Source organism: Humulus lupulus, chromosome 2, assembly GCF_963169125.1.
Source record: "Humulus lupulus chromosome 2, drHumLupu1.1, whole genome shotgun sequence".
NCBI classification, from domain to species: Eukaryota; Viridiplantae; Streptophyta; class Magnoliopsida; order Rosales; family Cannabaceae; genus Humulus; species Humulus lupulus.
In genome coordinates, this window is record NC_084794.1 from 98,408,279 (window position 1) to 98,429,504 (window position 21,226).

General features: G+C 36.1%; 1 long non-coding RNA gene across 1 annotated transcript; it reads right to left on the reverse strand.

Moving 5' to 3' along the window:
* Nucleotides 1–4,615: 4,615 nt before the first annotated feature.
* Nucleotides 4,616–20,084, reverse strand: LOC133816216 (uncharacterized). Its single transcript, XR_009885084.1, has 3 exons — nucleotides 19,985–20,084; nucleotides 19,813–19,859; nucleotides 4,616–5,032 (listed from the first exon to the last, which is right to left on the reverse strand). It is a non-coding gene; the product is annotated as an uncharacterized LOC133816216 (long non-coding RNA).
* Nucleotides 20,085–21,226: the final 1,142 nt, after the last annotated feature.

The following is a 21,226-nucleotide window of genomic DNA, read 5'->3' on the forward strand; positions in this document are numbered from 1 at the left end:
ATATTGAACAAGGGCTGGTCAATTTTTATGGTTGGTTTCTTATAAGTGTAAGACCGATTACGATCACTCGTATAGAGATGTTTAGTCCATTTTTTATGAGTTAATAAAAAGAACTATGCGCACCCAGTTATTCTTACCAATTATTGTATTTTTTACAAGTATTTCTTCTTTAGTGTGTTGTTTTGCTATATTACAATATTAATTACTAGTTTTCATGAACAGGAATATTCAAAAATGTCTAGTTTATGGAAAGTGACCAAGCACCTTTATCTCCTCGATCACTTGGGGGCACACGAGATATAAGGAACAAGAAAAGCATATTAAAATATGTAAACACGCGATAAAAATAAGTGAAAGCATGAAAAAACACTTAGAATATTTTTCAAAGCTGTTTGGAAAATATAAAGTGTTGTGCTGGGTTCGGTCATACGAGTAGGTATATTAATATGCAAATATTAAAATACTAACAAGATTATCTTTGCACCACGATCAAAACTGCTCGAATGTGTTAAAATATAAAAGGAAAATTGCTTAAAGCATCATATTGTCTTAACATCACAAACAAGTTTGTTCGGATAATGCAAAAAATATATTACAAAACAAAAAAGAAAATAACAACGAGACATTCAGGCAGTTGGAGAATGTTGGTCGATAGCAATATCAGCATCATCCTGGGGGTGAAGACCAGCAACTAGAGAAATCTCTTCATTAGGAGAGGGGGGGTTGTTCTCCTCAGCAAGACGACCAAGGCATTTGTTTATTGATGCATGTTTCACATGTTCTGGTAGATAATCAAAGTCGGCATTTTGATTGCTCCTCAAAAACATGTAAAAGCAATTAAATAAATGTAGTGCACCAAAATTGTTTTTAGATTATTTAAATTTTGTGTTTTATTTTATTTAAATGTTAAGTGTGATGAATTTTTTTATTTAAATGTTGTTTATTTTATTTAGTTGTTGTTTGTTTTATTTGATTGTTTGATTTAATTGTTAGAATTGTTTGGTATAATCTTTTTTAATTTAAATTTGTTAATTGTTTGTTTGGTTATTTATTTTAATAAGTGAATAATTGTGTAACATGTTTATTTTACTATTAGTGTTACATTTTAAATAAGTGTGACAATTGATGTGATTATGTGAGATTTGGTTGAATGCACTAAGGTGCATAGTAGATAGTGATGCACCCTAGTGATTTAGTGTGTTCAAGTATATGATAATAAGATGCACATGTGTGGATTTTCTACACATTTTATAATTGCCATTTATTTGATATTATTGAGTAGTTTTATTTAAATGATAGAAAAATAAATAAAATAAAGGAAAGGGCAAGTAGTGTGGACGTGTAGTGTAGTGGGAAAGGGATTGATTTTTTTCCATTATTTTTCTAAGGTAAATAAATTTAAATTGGAAGAAGATAGCTATTATGGGTAAGAGAATTTTGACATTTTATTCAATTAAAATACTCTTTATTATAAAGGATTTGTAGGCTGAATTGGATGAGTGGATTAGGGAACTTACCATTTATTTTGGTGAGGCTTTATGAGGGAATTATGATTAAAAGGAAAGAAAAGAAGGAAGAGAGGCCATTTTGCAAGCTTTGGCCGTGAGCTAGAGAGAAGATAGAGAGAGAGAGAGAGAGAGAGAGAGAGAGAGTGGCGTGCTAGGGAGAAGGAAGGGCTGCCATATTTTCTAGAGAGAAGAATAAGAAAGGAAGAAGAAGAAGAAAAAATGGTTGAAGCTAGGGTAAGGTTTTTGGTTGTTTTCCTTATGATTAATCTAGTATTTTGATTGGGTTGTCTCTAACCTTGTTCATCTTCTTCTCCATCTTGATTATTCAAAATATACAACCCCTAGGGTTTGAGCAAGGAGGTTATTGTACTCTTGATTGGATTGGATTCTTGATTTTCTATCAAGAAGAGGTATTGAAATCCCTCCCTAAATTTTGTGATTATTGGTTTTGATGAATAGATTATTAGAGGGATTATGGTTAAAGGGGATTTATGTTTTGGGTAGGAAAAATGGGTATTTTGTGTTCTTGATATCTTGTTGATAATAAGTTGTTTGATTTGCATGAAGGGTATCATGGTTTAATGTATAAAAGGGATATGATGTTGATTTCCTATGTATAATGATTAGTGGTAATTTATGAATGCAAATATGGGGTTTCGTCCTAGGCATACCTAAGGATCATCTTATATTTTGTTTGATGTTTAATGATTTTCAATATATTAGATCCATGTTTTAGGACCTATGTAATTTGGGTAAAATGATAATTGGCAATCTTGATATTTGGATCCATGAAATTTTGATAGGATGCATATGATATTGTGGAAGAATAAATTGTAAGATGCATGAAAATAATAATAGAAACATGTTAGGTTAATATAAAGGCATATGTGAATATGGTGTTTATGAATTAATGTATGTTATTGTTATTGTTAGTGTTTTGTTGGATTTCATGTGTAGATCAATGGAATAGAAAAAATGGGATTTTATAATATTGCATGTGAATATGTTAGTAATATTCTTAGAATTATGTATATAATAAGAGCATGATGAGATTTTGGACATGTATGATTTTATGTGAAATTTTTTAGATAAATGATGAATTTCATGAGAAATTATGCTTGCTGATTTTTGTAAATAATTGGGTAAAAGTTTGATAAAAAAAAATGATTTGCATGCATAAGTAATGTCCTTGATGTTATGTTAATTTTATGAAATTAAAAATGGTATTTTAAGTCACAATAAAATGATATTTTACTCAAATAAATACCTACAGAATTTTTATTGTATTTTTAGAAAAATACGAGGTTTTAAATTGAATATGGTGATTTTTAAAGATAAAAATGGTTGCTGGAATTTTTGTAAAAAATGTGAACTGTTTCAATAAAAGTGGTATTTTAATATGGTATGAATGCATATTTTGATAAGTTATGATTTTTCTTTATTTTGTTTAAGAAAAATATTTAGAATCAATTTATTTGTGATTTTTAAAGAAATTAAATAGTGGCTGAAAGTTTGGTTTAAAAAGTTTAAAATGATTATTTAATTGTCACATATGGATTTATGTTACTTAAAACTAAGTCTTAAATAATTTAAATAAAATATATTTTCCCACACTTAAAAATATATTTTTCTCACATCATTTATGTAACACAATTAACCAATATCAAATTTGATTTTTTCTAAAGAAACATATTAATCATAGGTATTTTAATTAAATTCCAAGCTTTTATTATTTCTTTGTAATTTGAGAATAATAAATGAAATTGTCACATATTTTACTTTTTTTAAAGCTAAATAAAATAATGTTTTGAGAAATTTAATCAACCTAGAAATTTTAAGAAAAATAAAGCATGTTATAAGTCTATTAATTTTTAAAAACAATAGAAGTAAGACATGTAGAATTATCGTTTTTAAAACGTCACAATTACGCAATGTTCCCACGTATGCATATTACATGCAAATCCACTTTTACATCCAAAATTATGTCTATTATTCAACCATGTGGTTTTTATAGAAAGATCATGCATGTAAAATAGGTAAAACGAGCATTATTCTTTTATGGCCTTATGTGTAGTTAAAAATAATTGCATGTTATGTGTAACTCTTATTATGTGTGCATGGCTCATGCACACATGAGTTGTATGAAATGGCAAAATAGTAATTTTATGAACCTAAGAAATGTTATTTTGGTTATGGTATAGGCTCGTTGAGAGGTTGTGAAATTTCTTAGCTCGGACCTGAGGTAAGGAAGTTAGATAGATTCTATGATTTTATGCTATAAATGGTAAGACTGTTGTATGAATGAATCGTTATGAATTATGAATGCCATAATGTGATGATATGTGGCTTGTATGAATATGATATGTTTATGAATGGATGTTAGCGTGATGAACGCGACACATCAAATGAGTTACTAAGGATATAAAGACGTAACTCCTATGTTTATGAATAAATGTTAGCGTGATGAACGCGACACATCAAATGGGTTGCTAAGGATATAAAGACGTAGCCCAAGTTACTAAGGATATAAAGACGTAACTCCTAGGGCGGACGCGCCGAGGTTATTCAAGGACCAGAGACTCTTGTTTACATCATAGGGTGACATGGACAAGTTAGCGGGCCATGTTCATCATGAATGATGTATGAATGTGATATCATGTTATGTTACGATAATGTTATGATATGCTATGATGTTATGTTACGATAGTGTTATGATATGCTATGATGTTATATTACGATAATGTTATGATATGCTATGATGTCATGATGTTTAAGATGAACGATAGTGTTTGTATTTGTTGTATCCTTACTTGCTTATTGTTTGTACTTCCTTACTGGGCTTTTAGCTCACCCCCTTACTTTCCCTTCCAGGTAGCAAATAGGATTTCTCTGTGGCACGCGTGGTGACGTGAGGAGTTCTATCGTCGTAGGGTGTATGGCGAGGGGTATCCTATGAACGGAATAAACGATCACTTTAGGACGCCATTTTAATTATGTTATGTTTTAAGAGACTTTCTAAATTATCAGTGGTACTTAATTATTTAATTTTGTTTCTTTTGAACTTTGCATAAAAACTCATATTTTCTTTTTAAACTAATGGGCCCAACTTGCATTGTTTTAAGCAAGTCCTCACTGAGACCTTTATAAAAAGTGGTTTTCTTTATGGACCAATGATATGTGAATGTTTTATTAAGTACTAGTTTAGGGCGTTCTTTACAATAAATCTCATTTGAATCGCTCCAGGTTGCTTTCACTATCTTGCTCGAGGGTCAACAACTTTTGTTCCAGTTTGGAGACCTTTTTCTCCAGATTGTTTGACTTCTCATGGCTCTTCGTAAGATCCTTCTCCAGCTTCAAGGCTTCATCATTGTTCGCTTTGCTGATGCCTCGATACTTTTCCAATGATCGTTTTGTTGTTTCAAGTTCATCGAACAACTTTTTCTCAGCGGCCAGTTTCTCCTTCTCCTTGGACATCTTCATACTCTCCTCAATCAATCTCCTGTCCTCTTCGACCAAAGCTTCAACTTTCCTCAAGTCATGGTTTAGAGTAAGAAGAGCATGCGACCAAAAGACACAAAGAAGACATTAGTATAAGTGTTTGAAAAAAAAATGTGTGTGCATTGGAAATTAACTTACACTTATAAATTCATTAAAGCTTCGACCAATAAATTCATTAAGGCTTCGTTGCTATAACGCCCCATATTTTCCCTATCTTTATTAAAATACTAATTTTAATAATAGCTTAAAAGATTTCATAACTTTTTCTGAAAACACACAGGGACCATATTGGAAATACATGTAGAGTTTGGATCCATTGTTTAAAACAAGAGAGAATTTGATGCAATCTTAAAAATAAATAAATGCATCCCATTGATAAATTATCATAAGAAAAGACTCTAAGGCACTATGGCATTCTAGATCGTTTCCTCGTCCATTGGCTACCCGCAGCATACATACATACTTATGGAAAACTGACTTAGCTCACCATGCATGTCAAACAAGACTATCTAGTGTCTACCTGCAAGGGGGAAAGTAAGGGGTGATCTAAAAGTCCAGTAAGGAAGTACAAACACAACATACAAGCATAAGTGACATATCTCATAAATTCCTAACATACCTTTTTTATAGCAATCACATAAGAATTTTAAATAAATCCAAACTTTGAAATTCTACACTTGGCTAAAATGTACAAAAATGTGACACTTTGTTTAACCAAATTTAATCAAAACTTATGTTTCACATTACCTAAAACTCATAAGATGTTTGAAACAAATTTTTAAAGGAATCTCTAAGGACCTAAAAGTTGGTAAAAATGACTATTAATACTCACATTTTTAATAAATCAATTTCTAAGCATCTTTTAAGAAAAAAAATAGTTTTTCTCTATCTTTAAACCATAAAAATCTGCATGTATTTTATTAAAGAAGAATACAGTATTAAAGCGTGAAAATCACCTTTTACTTATATAAATTTTAGAAATGTGAATTTTTAAGACATAAAATGTGCTCTTTTAAAACCATTGATAATTTACCATAAAATATAAATTTTATTTAAAAATGCTCATATTCATGTTTAATCAGTAAGCCCAACATGTTTCAATATTTTTCATGCATTCCAAAAATAATACAATTAGCATGCATCAATGACTTAGATCATTTCAACAACACAACTTCAAAAAAAAAGGCCATGTTCGAATATATTATCAACATAAAGATAAACTAAATCATGTTCTCCTTCAAACATGCATCCTCATATATTCTTGAGATACACAACATTATCATATAATTAACACCATACTAGCATGCTTTTTCCATTAATACATGAACAAAACAACATCCTATTTATCATGCTCCAATTTCCTTATTGTCAAATCTTACACCATATCCCTTAATCAAGAAACATTTTTATCAAAACTCAAAAGAAATAAATTGAATCATACCACAATGCTAGGCCGAAACATACACAGGGATATACTATTGTTTCCAAAAATTTAATTAAAACCTAATCATGCTTCTAATCATGAGATCATTATCATACACATATTCCTCAAAACTATAAGATCAAACATAGACATATTTTCTCAAAACCTCAAATATTAATCCATGACCATAAACAAGAATCAAATCAACAAAATGGGCAGGGAATCCCATTACCTCCTAGGTAGTGTTCAAGAACACAAAGCAAATCAATCCTTAGGCACCTAGGGATTTTGAAATACACCACCAAAAGAAAAGAGGAACAAATTTCTTAGAATTGAGAAGAAAAAACCTAATCTTAGAGGATCAAAACCAAAACCAAAACCAAAAACAAAATCAAGTTAAGAACACATGCCTAGAGATTCTTGAAACCCCTTTCCTCTTCTCCTTCTTTCTCTCTTTTTCTTTCTCTTTTTTGTGCTTTCCTCTCCCTCTTTCTCTCAATATTTTGGCAACCACAAAAATGATTCTCCAAGGCTCACATTTTCTTCTATTTATAATATCCTAGAGACCTAACCCTAAGGAAAAACCCAAGTGTGAAAACGAAAATCCTATTCCACCAAATAAGCCTAAATCACACAGTTTCCTCTCCTTACACCTCACCTAAATCCTATCCCAATGTAAACACAATCTAAAAGATGAGCCTTGTAATTTTATCCCAAAAGATCATAACCCATTTTCCTTCCCCTTTTTAGTTTCTTAAATTAATTGAAATAAAAATAAAACAAACATCCACACACACACATTTAATAAAAAAAATGTAACCTATTCTAATGACATAATTTTGTCACACCAAATAAAAAATGTAACACTAATAATAAAACAAACATTATACAATTATTCCAAATAATCAATTAAATCATAATTCATACAAAACAAACATTTCAATTATTTTCTAAAAATCAAACAATTAAAATAAAACATAAAAATTAATAAAAAATAAAATTTGGATCCCTACAATCTACCTCCTTAAAAAGAATTTTGTCCTCAAAATTATCCCTTACCAAACAACTCGAGGTAGTGTTCCCTCATGTCCTCCTCCAACTCTCAGGTTGCCTTTCTCGTTGAACATTTCTTCCACATGACCTTAACTAGCAGAATCTTCTTGAACCTCAGTTCCTTAACTCTTGTCTCTAAGACTTGCACTAGATTCTCATCATAACTTAGGTCTTGATTTAGTTCCAACAATTCATAACTCAACATGTGGGAGGGATGGGGCACATACTTCTTCAACATGGAAATATGGAACACATTATGTGTCTCAGCGAGTGCTGGTGGTAGAGTCAAGTGATAGGCAACTTGCCCAACTTTCTCCAAAATCTCAAATGGACCTATATACCTTGGGCTTAGCTTTCCCTTCTTCCCAAAACGCATAACCCCTTTCATGGGCGAGACTCTCAAAAACACATGATCACCTACTGAGAATTCAAAATCTCTTCTTTTAAGATCTGCATAGCTTTTTTGTCTACTTTCAGCTGTCAGCATCCTCTGCCTAATCTTGGTGACTACTTCAGTGGCCTCTCTCACTACTTCTGAACTTAAACATTGTTTCTCCCCCACCTAATCCCAATGTAGGGGTGTCCTACATTTGCGTCCATATAGCATCTCTTATGGGGTCATCCCAATAGTAGATCGGTAACTATTGTTATAAGATAATTCTATTAGAGATATGTATCGACCTCGTGATCTAGAAAAATCGAGTGCACATGATCTCAACATGTCCTCCAAAATTTGTATTGTTCACTCTGATTAGCCATCTGTTTGGGGATGGAAGGTCATAATAAGTTTAAGCCTCATCCCCATAGTCTTGTGTAAGCTCTTCCAAAAATTTGAAGTGAACACAGGCCCTCTATCAAATATTATAGATTTTGGCACTCCATGTAATTAGACAATCTCACTTATATAAGTTGTCTTAAGCGGTAAGAAGTGAGCTGACTTGGTGAGTTTGTCGATTATTACCCAAACTGAATCATGTTGCTTTGTGGTTGTTGACGCAGTTTTTCACCAACAGTGGATTAAGGAATTCGATAATAGAGATATTTGGCTTTGCTAAACCGTAATTGAACAAATGAAAAATATCACAAACACTCACACTTTTACGTGGTTCAGTGGTTAAAATCCACCTAGTCCACAAGACAATCTTATTGATCTATTTAAGAGTCTAGAAGAAATTGTTGATGACAATTTCAGCAGAGTTTAAGTATATAGAGAGCCGGTCCCTTTTTCTGTCCATTCCCATGGTATTTATAGACGATTCTCTTGGACAACTTTGGGTAACCGCATACATAAATAAGGTAAACAACAAATTTGGGTAACTTCCCATTTACATAAAGATATGATTGCCTATAGAATTTATATATGTTATCTCGAGTAATAAATGTGTAGTAAAATATGGGCCTTTATGAGGCGCATAAAAAATCTTCGAGTCTTTTGGGATCCTTGAATGTGCATCATGACCAGGCTTCCGCGAGCTGAACACTTCCTTCGACTTGGATGTAGAAGAACTAACTTAATCCAACACTGGCCAAGTTCAGAGTTTCTAGAAGGCGATCTAGCCATCACGTATCTCGAACTAAGTTGTTGGCGCAAGAGGCGATCTGGAGATTATCTGCTTGTCGTAAGCTGTCAAGTATGATTCGAGCTGCTCACTCCAGAGTCTAGATGTTATATATGTACGCTTTCTTCATATGCTTGTATGCCAATTATACCCCATGCTGAATAATTCAGTTCGTATTTATTTTGGGGTACAACATTTGCCCCCAAGCTCCTGCTCGTGCATGTTGTCACTTTCTGACGTACACAGTAGGGGCTTTTAGGCTTCTGTTATGTGAAATCATGCCTACCCACTTACTCGAGTGGGAGACACGTGTCGGTCTATAATAGGCCCATGTTCAAGTTTCGAGTACTGTAACAGCTAGCTTGTCAACTTTTTGTCACCACATGGTTTATTTAACCTAGGCCCTTGGATCTCGAAATGATATAATCGTGTGGCCTAGACCGGTTCCCAAAGTTTATGTATAAATAGGAGAATTGAACCTTACAACCTTTGCATTCATAAATTTTCTTTTTCTTCTCAAAATACCTTCAGAGCCTTCTCCATTCTCCCATTTTCTAGAAGCTTTCATGATATTACCTTTGGTGTTGTTATCACTTCCTCGACTGAAAAACCAATCTATAAGTATCTTCATATCTGGTTTGAATTTCATCTTCTTATTTTTTTTAATAAGTTTTATGAAATTTTCCAATATATTTCCTTACTTTGGTTATGTTTGAGTTTAGTATGAGTTTTCGTTAGGCCAAAAACAATAGCACTAGATCTGATTAGAAATAATGTACAACACGAAATGGGTGTTTTTCTGGGTTTTGAAAAAGGATCATCTGAGTGTATGTGTAAAAACTTGAGAGTTTTTAGGTTTAGTTCTGGGTAGCTTAAGGGTTATGGTTTCTCAAGTGGTTTTGTATTAAACTGTTTTCCAAAAAGGTATTGGTTCTGACACGCGGATCCCGAAGTATCAGGGGTTTTCCGAGTTTACAGCGCATGGTCACTAATCGCACGTGTGCACACGCGTTGGTGCTAGGGGAAATCTTATCTTGTATATATCTTAGGTCGAATAGATTGAGTTCAAACCCTCGGGTTGCCATACCTTTATCACCGTTGTAAGGTTTCATCTTAGGTCGCCTCTAACAGATCGCTTTGTCGCAAGGAGAGTTAAATCATGGTCCTCCAAAAGAAGTCAATGGCGATCTCTTCTTCTCAAAGTAAGAGTAAGCGTAAGAAAATTGCATCTGAGACCCCTATTCCCCACTTCAACCCATTGGTGGATAGGGAGATCATAGTTGACACGAACACCTTCTTTGAGGCCAAGCACATCAAAACCCGGATAAAGACTCAGGGCAAGGTGAATAACATTTTTATGAGCAATGGGATTGATATGGGGTCCGAGGGTCATGTTGCCTGCCCTCCGCTTCAGGACAACTTTGGGGCCTAGAGTGACGAGCACCTGAAGGCAAGTGCCTTTCTCCCCTTAGACCAGTATTTCATAGATTTTTTTAACTACGTCAAACTGGCACCATTCCAGCTCCCCCCAAATTCGTACTGACTTTTGGTGGGGCTAAAATACCTATTTTTGAAGCATGAGAGGGAGGTTCCCACCCCTACCAACATCATGTACTTTTTTTGCCTCAAATCCAATCTGGAATCAAAGGCACGAGGTGATGGCTTCTTCTACCTCACCAGATTCCCCAGTACAATCTCCATCATTGACCTCCCAAGCCACCAGAATGACTACAAGGATCGATTCTTCATGTCAAACAGGTTCAAGAACCGCACCCATCGATATTTCAATCACTATCGTAAGTCTCTCAACTCCTTGAACTTTCCACTTGAATTCCTTTTCAACCAAATTTAAACATATTATGATTGAGTTGTTGCTTTGTGCAGCTATATATAAGAGAACAAGGCGGTCAGAGACCCTCGGAAGTCAATACAAGACCCTAGCTCGTATTCTTGCCAAGGAGAAAGAGTTCTAGATGGTGGCCAATGATGCTACCATGGTGGCCTGAAAGCTAATTCGGAAAGATCAGACACTGGCCATCAGAGCTTGAGGTCCTTCCCCTGGGCTCTCTCCTCCCCAGGAACTCATCCCTATTGTTGAAGATGTTGATGAAGAGGAGGAGGTCGCGCAAATGGTACACAAAAGAAATGTCTCTGAAGATGGACAACATCTTGACCACGGCCAAGTTGAATCAGGGGCAGCAGCTGGCACCACGGCCAAGGTAACCCATATAGAGAATTAAACTGAGCTACTACAAGTTTTAGGCTAGTCCGATTCAACCCAAGGCAGCTCATGAGTCGACACCCGATTGATCCAGATCTTAACGTGACCCTCCTTCAGTGTGTGGATCACTTGGTTGTACGCTACGACCATAGCTACCCCCGATGTACCCTAGTGGTAAATAATACCCTTCATTTTAGGTCCACTATTTTTTAGGAATACGGCACAAACCTTTTGTCGTGGCCTTCTCTTTGTCATGTTGTTCTTACCCCAGGTATTAGGCAGGCCATGTCTAGTCTAGATGAGGAGCTTGAACCTTGTAGGTCCCAAAATGTAATAATAATAGAGTCTCCCCCTCTGCCGATAGTCCAAGAGTTAGAGGTCTTACCCAACCCGGTTTGTAATCCATAACCAATCATGGTAATTTCCTCATCTAGCTCGGAGGGTAGGGTTCTTGCTCTATTCTTTGCCTAGTATTACCCTGACTAATCATTTCTTGACCTAAATTTTTTGCTCGTCCTTTTGCAGGAGAAGTTATGGACCTAAAATGCGCCTTTAAATCTGGTGGGGTCAGAATTGGACCCGTCGTCAAGAAGGCGAGAATATCAAGGAAAAGTACCTCCAAGGCTGAAGCTACCACCAGATCTTCTACAAAGGATAAAGGTTCCAGCTCCACTCAAAAACAGCAGCAGCAAAAATAATTGCCATCTCAAGTAACTGCAGTTACCATTCATGAGGCTCCTCCTCCTTGTCCTCACGAACCTGTTCCAGTTCCTCAAGTCATTTAGGGTGAGGCCCCATCTTCTTAGCTCCCAGACCTGCATGTCAAGGACTTGCATCTCCCAGTCAAGCCACTCAAGGTTGCAAGGATCTTGAAAGTGCTTCGCGGACCCCTCCACAACATGGCAAATCACATGGTGGGTCATGCCAACCAAGTGAATGTCAAGGACCGGAGGGCCATAGAGGAGGGTTCCCCATGGGACGTCATGGAGTAAGCCTTTGGAATGAATCTAACTGTGAGTTATCCTCCGCTCTGCTACCTTTTTTTATTTTTGTGAGATAATCATGTCATGTATTTTTCTTTTGTAGTCTTGTTTAGCTCAAATCTGCAGTATCTCCCAAATCTGAGCTTAATGAGATGAGGTCAATGCCGCCCTGGCGGCGTCCCAAGACAATGAGCGAGTCGCCAAGGAGTAGGTTATTGAGGTGAGCCACTACCGAGACCAGCTGCAGGTCGAGGTCGACAGCCTCAACAAGAAACTTAAGGAAGTTGATGTGCTCAAAAATAAATTGTGTGAGGTTGAATTCAAAGCTAAGGAGGATGCTGAGTAGGCGAAGCAGGATGCCGAGTAGGCAAAGCTGGATATTGTTGAGGCAACAAACGCCCTGGAGAAGATGATATACCGGTGATGGGCATACAATCAGGAAGGGGATTCCTCCTCTCTGGATGCTGAGCTCTGGGGGCTTTATCTTACCAAGTTCCAGAGCCATCTCTTGCAAGAGCCCTCCGAGACCATGGAGGCTTCTAGAGCTATTGAAGAGGGTGACGATGAGGTGACATCACAAGGGCAAGTTACCAGAGCTCAGTGATGTTTAGGGCGCCCTCATTTTATTATTGTTTTTTTTTAATTTGTGTTTTATTTCGGGATTTTTAAATCCCTTATAATTAAGCATTCAAAAGTTGAAAAAATTGCCTTCGGGCTCAGTTCGAGGTCATTTCTCCTCAAGTTGTTCATATACTTATTAGTACATTTTCATTACTTTATGATCTATTTTTGTTCCCCTTAACCCATTATCTTGCTATGTATGAACTTTAAATTCTTGTACATTCACAATCATAGGGGGGTTACCTTTAGATCGAGATAAATGCCTGATGGCCCGACCAATTAATTATGGTCGATTACCTGGTTATATCCAAGAATTTTCCCACCTAATAGTGTTATACATGTTTGGAATCAGGCCTCGTATCTAGTTATGTCTAGGAGTTTACTCGCCCAATCATCGTTATACTTGTTACGAATCAGGCCTCGGACCTAGTTATATCTAGAAGTTTTCTCGCCCAATTAGCGTTATACCTGTTAGGAATCAATCCTCGGACTTGGTTATATCCAAGAGTTTGCTCGCTTAGTAGAATTCTAGGTTTTGTTTCTTTGAATTTTCTTAACTCAGTTCGTATTCATGATTTCTTTGAAAGTTCGAGCTTTAAAAAGCCATTGAATAATCAATTTTCCAAATTCTAAGTTTCAAATTTTATCCAAATGTGCTAAATACTTTTAAAGACTCTTCAATGGTTATATTCCCCCCAAGCGATCATAATATATGAATATTCTAGGTCGCTTTTATAAAATGAGCACGTGATACATCGCAAGAATAAGACAAAAATATTGGTTCTACGTTTAAATTACGTAGCAATCTAGTGTTGTTAAAATAGAATGGCTTTAATAAATAAGCCTTACACGGAAAATACTAAAAACATTAAAAATTAACAAAGTTTTCCTATTACTAATAGTATTTTTTAAGATGTAGAGCATTCAAGGTCCATGGGACCAAATCTCCACTTAACCGAGCGAGTTTGAAGGTTCCTTCATGTAAGATTTCTACAATCTAGTATGGTCCTTCCCAATTCGGTCCTAATAAACCATCTTTAGGATCTTTATTTTCCAAAAACACCCTTCGAAGCACTGAGTCACCCAGCCCAATTCTGCGTCCTTTTACCTTTGAGTTAAAGTAACGAGTAATTCTCTGCTGATAATGGGTGAGCTATAATTGTGACTCCTCCCATTTTTCCTCGATCAAATCCAGAGATGTGTTAAGCAAGTCGTGGTTTTGATCTTGAACGAAGGTTTTCTGTCTATGTGACGCCACTAGTGATTCAATTTGGAGCATAGCCTCACTTCCAATGGTTAAAGAGAAGGGAGTATGCCTCGTGGAGGTGCGATGTGAGGTCCTATAGGCCCAAAGTACTTGCAGGAGCTGCTCAGGTCATAGTCCCTTGGCTTCATCTAGTCGTTTCTTTAAACACGCCTTTAGGGTTTTATTTACAGCCTCAACCTGCCCATTAGCTTGTAGATATGGCACTTATGAGAAACTCTTGGTTATGTCGTACTTTTCACAAAAAGTTCATAAAAGATCACTATCAAATTGAGTTCCGTTGTCAGACACGGTCTTCTTTGGGAGCCCAAAATGACATATGATGTTCTTCATGACGAAATCCAGGAATCTCTTTGAGGTTATGGTCGCCAGAGGCTCGACCTTGACCCACTTTGTAAAGTATTCGATGGCGACAACTGCATAGTGAACTCCTCCTTTTCCTATTGGTAATGAACCACTCAGGTCGATACAGGGCGATGAAATCATAGTTAGCTCCATGGGTACTGCCTGAGCAGCTATGGCAAAGTGTTGGCACTTATCACATTTCTGTATGTATGAGGTCGAATCCTTTTTTAGCGTAGGTCGAAAATAGCCATGCCTCAATATCTTTAGAGCCAAATTTTTCCCTCCAGTGTGGTCTCCGCAGAATCCTCTATGTATCTCATGTAGGATAGTCTGTGCTTCCTCGGGCATAACACACCGTAGGAGGGGTAGCTGTAACGCCCCAAAATTCTAACCCCGAGACCTTATTAGGGTACTAGTCATTTCAAATTGTTTTAAAGCTTGAAAACCAAATGATATACTATATAGTGCATAAAACTTTGTTAAAAAAATTCTTATTAAAAAGATACAGCATTCAAATATCCGTAAGTTAAAATAAAATATTTATCTTAAATGCAAGTGACCAAACAAAACTATTTTCAGTCTACATTCATAATAAAACACCTTTAAACCCACATGAATAAAAAAAAATGTTAAATAAAATTTTGGCGTTTACGTCCCTTTGATCGTAACAAGGTTGAGCGGCTCTCATGATATACATTTCCTTTCTGGATTGGACTTCTCTCGTCGCCACGAAACAAAACTAACATATGGCACTTGCAACACAGAGTACCCATGAGCTAACGCCCAACAAGAAGAGCTATGTAGGTCACAACCCCAAAGCCCAATCATAAAACATATACTAGCTTAACTATCACTCCTTAAGCCATAACATATCATAAAAGAGTCATAATATAGTATAACATATTATAGCATATCATAGTGTAACCTAATAAAATCATAATGCATGTTACCAGTATCATTCCAACCATTTATCAATATCATTCTGGCCATTATAACCACAAACATACCGCCCTTGCAACGGCTTACTGCCCTTGTGACAGTCATTTGGTTCTTATCACATACCAAGTTAAAAGAATATGTATTATGTTGCTCTTTCCACATATGGTATATTCATCATAACATACTCAAAGCATGATATAACAAACTCTCATAAAGTCAATGTGAACATGCATCAATGCACATAAGCATGCAATAATCGTAACTCCCCTAACATAAATGACAAAGCATAGTCATACACATAACATGAACAATCATAACCATTAGATCACACATACAAAACACTTGTGCCCTCAAATGCACACCCTGTGTTATAGTGACCACTCTTCTTACCTCAGGTAAGAGAAATTAACTATATGCTTAACTCATGCCCTGGGGGGTACAATATTTTATTTTACTAGAAGGAAAGCTGGGGAAAAGCATAGAGCGTGCAGGCTTAGCTCTCCCCCCCACCCCCCACCCCCCCGGTGACGCTCCCAAACCGATCGCTATCATTTTCTTGCTTTCTTGTTGTCTTGAATTGTTATAGAATGGCTTTCTATCAGGTATACTTGGTAGGATGAAGCATTAAAGGATATAGCAAGTGTGCCAGGGATGCAGCTCGGGCGTAGTAGGTCTGGATGCCTAGCATGAAACAACCTTCTCTGGTAGCGGCACTATACCTTAGTATAGTATCTCTCTAGCTTCCAGTCTATATAAAACGTAGTTAGCAGAGGCTCGAGAGACCTTTTGTAAAGGGCTACTTTGGCATCGGATCTCTTGGAAGTAAGTTTCCCCGCCATCTTAGTGGTACTAGTCTAATAAACTTTCCCTTGAACTGCCAAGACTCGGATTTTTTTTTTTTTTTTTTTGTGGTAACACCCTCAAGAATTACATTTAACGTCCCTTTATGACTTTCCCGATCGGCGCCCTAGCAGCGATGCAATCACCTCCCTTCAAGTGCCTTGCCGAGTCCTGAATCCAAAACATACAGCATATATCTTTTAGAGACTCATAGCTTAACCAAATATCATGAACCAATCTTACACTTTCTAAAACCCAATCACCCTTAATGTGTCCTTAAGAAAGTCCTAAAATCCCCAAACATAATACCCTTAAACTATACCATAAAAGACCCAACCAAAACCATAAAAATGAGGAAAAAAACATGTTTTATGGGCATGTAGCACGGTCGCGCAACCCCTCGGTCGCGCTCGACGAAGAAATCCAAGAACAGCCATAACTCTATCAATTTGAATCTGATTTGAACGATTCTTTTTGTGTTTTTCTCGTATTGAATCCCTCTATATCATCATATAATTCTTTGAGAATAATATAATACCAAAATTTATGAGCATCCCCTAACTCCATAACTCTAACAATCTCTTACAACAAACCTTCTTCCCCAAGGTGTCTTTCCAATCTTCAAGACTAGCAATCATAACTTAATAAATTCAACCCTAGAATGTTTCTAACCACAATAGATTAACAACCTAGTCTCTAACATGCATATAAAACCAATCATCCCAACATATCATGCTTTCTAATCAAATCCACCATTAACATAACTCAAAGCTTCAAGAACTATTAAAAAAACTTTAAAAGCATGAGAATTTCATACCAAGATCATGTAGAGCAACCTAAGCCACGAAAATCTCCTCCCAAAGTATCCTAAGTGAGCCCCCACACGAGTTCCTAGTGATCCATACGTATATGAAAAAATCCTCATCAAATTGTGAGTCTAACCCTAACCCTAGTCTCTCACTTTCTATTTATAATGACTCACTATCGCTAAATTACCATCCTACCCTTGATCTAAGTAATTCTAACAATTTCATTAAACCATTTTTAGTAATTCTCCCTAAACTACATAATCCATAATTAATTTATTCCACATAAGTTATCTTTATTCCATTATGACACATCTTTCAACAATTCTTGACAATAAAGCCCCTAGCACTTGAAGGAAAACGTGATTCGTCACCTTAACACATAACTCAAGCACCCTCAGTATATTCCAACATAAAATATCTTACACATATATTAATATCACATAAACATATTCATATAATCACATAATACGTAATTTCACAAAATTACAAAAATACCCCTCAAGAGTATTAAATTACCAAATTATCCTCACAAGCAAAAATTACCAAAATACCCATGAAAAGAAAATAAGGATGTTACAATAGCAAATGCCCTCGTCGGTATAGAATTCCCTCAACCATAACATACCATGGGACTTGATATAACAATTTTCTTGTGTCCTTCCAATCTTTCGGTAGTTTACCAGTGGTGAGATATTCCATTATGGGGCTTATCCAGGTCGATTTTGTGTCAATCTCTCTAACCTCAACCATTTCTTCTGTTATGCTTGGTTGTCCTAAGAAATCCACTGGGAACGCGTTTAATGTATCTGCTTATTTGGTGGTGGCAAGTTAATCTAAAGCATTAGCATTCGAATTCTGCTCGTGGGGTACTTGCTCAATGGAGCAGAACTCAAACTCGGACAACTCATATTTAACCTTAGCTAGATAAGGATCCATTTTGATACCTCGAGCTTGATACTCCCCCAATATTTGATTAACCATGAGCTGAGAATCATTATAACATTGGATCGCCTTTGCTTTCAGTTCTTTCGCCACTCATATTCCTGCCAATAGAACTTCGTACTCTGCTTCATTATTGGACGCTTTGAATTCAAACCTGAAGGTTGTATGGCATCGATGTCCCTGAAGTGAGATCAGAATTATCCCAGCTCTGGATTCATTTTCTTTAAATTATCCATCAATGAAGAGTTTCCATAACTCTTGCACCGGTTCTCTCATTGGCTCGTCCTGAAAACCTGTGCATTCTGCCACAAAATCAACAAGCACTTGACTCTTTATTGTTTTGCGCGGCTTATATAATATCTCGAACTGACTGAGTTTGATGGCCCACTTAAGGAAACGTCCCGATGATTCAGATTTTTTCAAGACCTACCTTAAAGGTTGATCGGTTAAGACATGGATGGTGTGGGACTGGAAATACGGTCTGAGTTTTCTCGAGGCCAAGATCAAGCAGAACGAAAGTTTTTCTATTAAAGGGTATCTGGACTCAACTCCCATAAGCCTTTTACTCATGTAGTACACCGGCATCTGCGCTTAATCTTCTTCTCAATCTAATACGGCGCTGACCACATTTTCTATCACAACTAGGTATAAGAGCAATCATTCTCCAGTTGCTGGTTTTGATAATGTGGGGGGGCGGGGGTTTAGCCAGTTGAGTTTTCAGATTCTGAAATGCATGCTCGCGTTCTTCGATCCACTCAAACTTTTTGTTTCCCCTGAGCAAGTTGTAGAACGTGAGGCACTTGTCAGACGATTTTGAAATGAGGCGATTTAGGGCTGCTACTTTCCTAGTTAGGTTCTATACTTCTTTACGCGACCTAGGCGAAAGCATTTCTAATAATGACCTGATCTTCTCTGGGTTTTCCTTTATACCTCTTGTGTTGACTATGAAGCAACAAAATTTTACCGAAGAAACCCCAAAGGTGCACTTTTGAGGGTTTAGCTTCATGTCATATTTCCTTAGCACGCCAAAACATTCTTCCAGGTCAGATACATGGTTACTGGTAGTCTTTAATTTAACTAGCATATCATCGACATACACTTCCATATTTTTCCCAATCTAGTTAACAAACATTTTGTTGACTAGCCGTTGGTACATTGCACCAACATTCTTCAGCCTGAATGACATAATCATGTAGCAATATACGTTATACTTAGTCATGAAGTTAGTGTGATCTTGGTCTGCAGGGTTCATCGAGATCTGGTTATATCTAGAATATGTGTCCATGAAAGACATGAGCTCGTGACCGGCTATTGCGTCTACCAACTGATCGATTCGAGGCCTTATTCGAATATATTATCAACATAAAGATAAACTAAACCATGTTCTCCCTCAAACATGAATCCTCATATATTCTTGAGATACACAACATTATCATATAATTAACACTATACTAGCATTCTTTTTCCATTAATAGATGAACAAAGCAACATCATATTTCTCATGCTCCATTTTCTGTATTCTCAAATCTTACACCATATCTCTTAATCAAGAAACATGCTTATCCAAACTCAAAAGAAATAAATTGAATCAAACCACAATGCTAGGTCGAAACATACACAAGGATATACTATTGTTTCCAAAACTCTAATTAAAACCTAATCATGCTTCTAATCAAGAGATCATCACCATACACATATTCCTCAAAACTATAAGATCAAACATAGACATATTTTGTAAAAACCTCAAATGCTAATCCATAACCATAAACAAAAATCAAATAAAAAAAAGGGTAGGGAATCCTATTACCTCCTTAGTAGTGTTCAATAACACAAAGCAAATCAATCCTTAGGCACCTAGGGATTTCGAAATACACCACCAAAAGAAAAGAGGAACAAACTTCTTAGAATTGAGAAGAAGAAATCTATGCTTAGAGGATCAAAACCAAAACCAAAAACAAAATCAAGTTAAGAACACATACCTAGATATTCTTGAAACCCCTTTCCTCTTCTCCTTCTTTCTCTCTTTCTTTCTCTCTTTTTCTTTCTTGTTTTCGTGCTCTCCTCTCCCTTTTTCTCTCAATAGTTTGGCAGCCACCAAAAGGGTTCTCCAAGGCTCACATTTTCTTCTATATATAATATCCTAGTGACCTAACCCTAAGGGAAAACCCCAAGTGTGAAAACTAAAATCCTATCCCACCAAAAAAGTCTAAATCCTACCATTTCCTCTCCTTATACCTCACCTAAATCCTATCTCAATGTAAACACAATCCAAAAGATAAGCCTTGTCATCTTATCCCAAAAGATGACAACCCATTCTCCTCCCCCTTTTTATTTTCTTAACTTGATTTAAATAAAAATAAAACAAACATCCACACACACAATTTCAGCACACACACATTTAGTAAAAAAAATGTAACTTATTCTAATCACATAATTTTATCACACCAAATAAAAAATGTAACACTAATAATAAAAAAACATTACACAATTATTTAAAATAATCAATTAAATCATAATTCACTCAAAAAAAACATTTCAATTATTTTCTAAAAATCAGACAATTTAAATAAAACATAAAATTAATAAAAAAGAAATTTTGGATCACTACTTTTTCTCAGCCTGTGTCGGGCCACCTTGGCGGTTGTCGAGCTAGAGGCATTGTTTAGAAGCTCAGACACTGCGGCCATGTCCACCTTCTCGGAGGTCGATCCTTGAGGAGGAGAGGAGGGAGTAGGAGATTTCCTAGTCTGGGGTGGAGTTGTTTCTTTTGTTGGAGGGGCAGTCTCCTAGGCTGTTTTGCTTTTTAGTTGAGGAGGCCCTACTAGAGCTTCCCACGTCCTTTCTTGCTGGTCACGTTGACCCAGCAGCAAGATCCCCAGAATCATAGATGTCGAAAGCCTCAGACATATCTGTATAGAAACAACAAGTTAGCAAATGACTAGTAACATAGCAAGGAACAAAGAAGTGTAAGATAGTTAGTAGAAATACCCAAACTACATATGTTGGTTGCTAACTTGCTACATTATCTAAGTTACTCCTACTACTAACATAAGAGTCATCTGCCTCAAGAAGCTCTAAGTTACAGTTGTTGGTTTTTATAGATCAAATCAGAGATTATACGCAGCGGAACAACAATCAAAATTGTTAATTTAACCCCACAAGATTTCTAGATCTACTTCTTCACATACATATATATATATTGAATCAAAGATATGAACAGA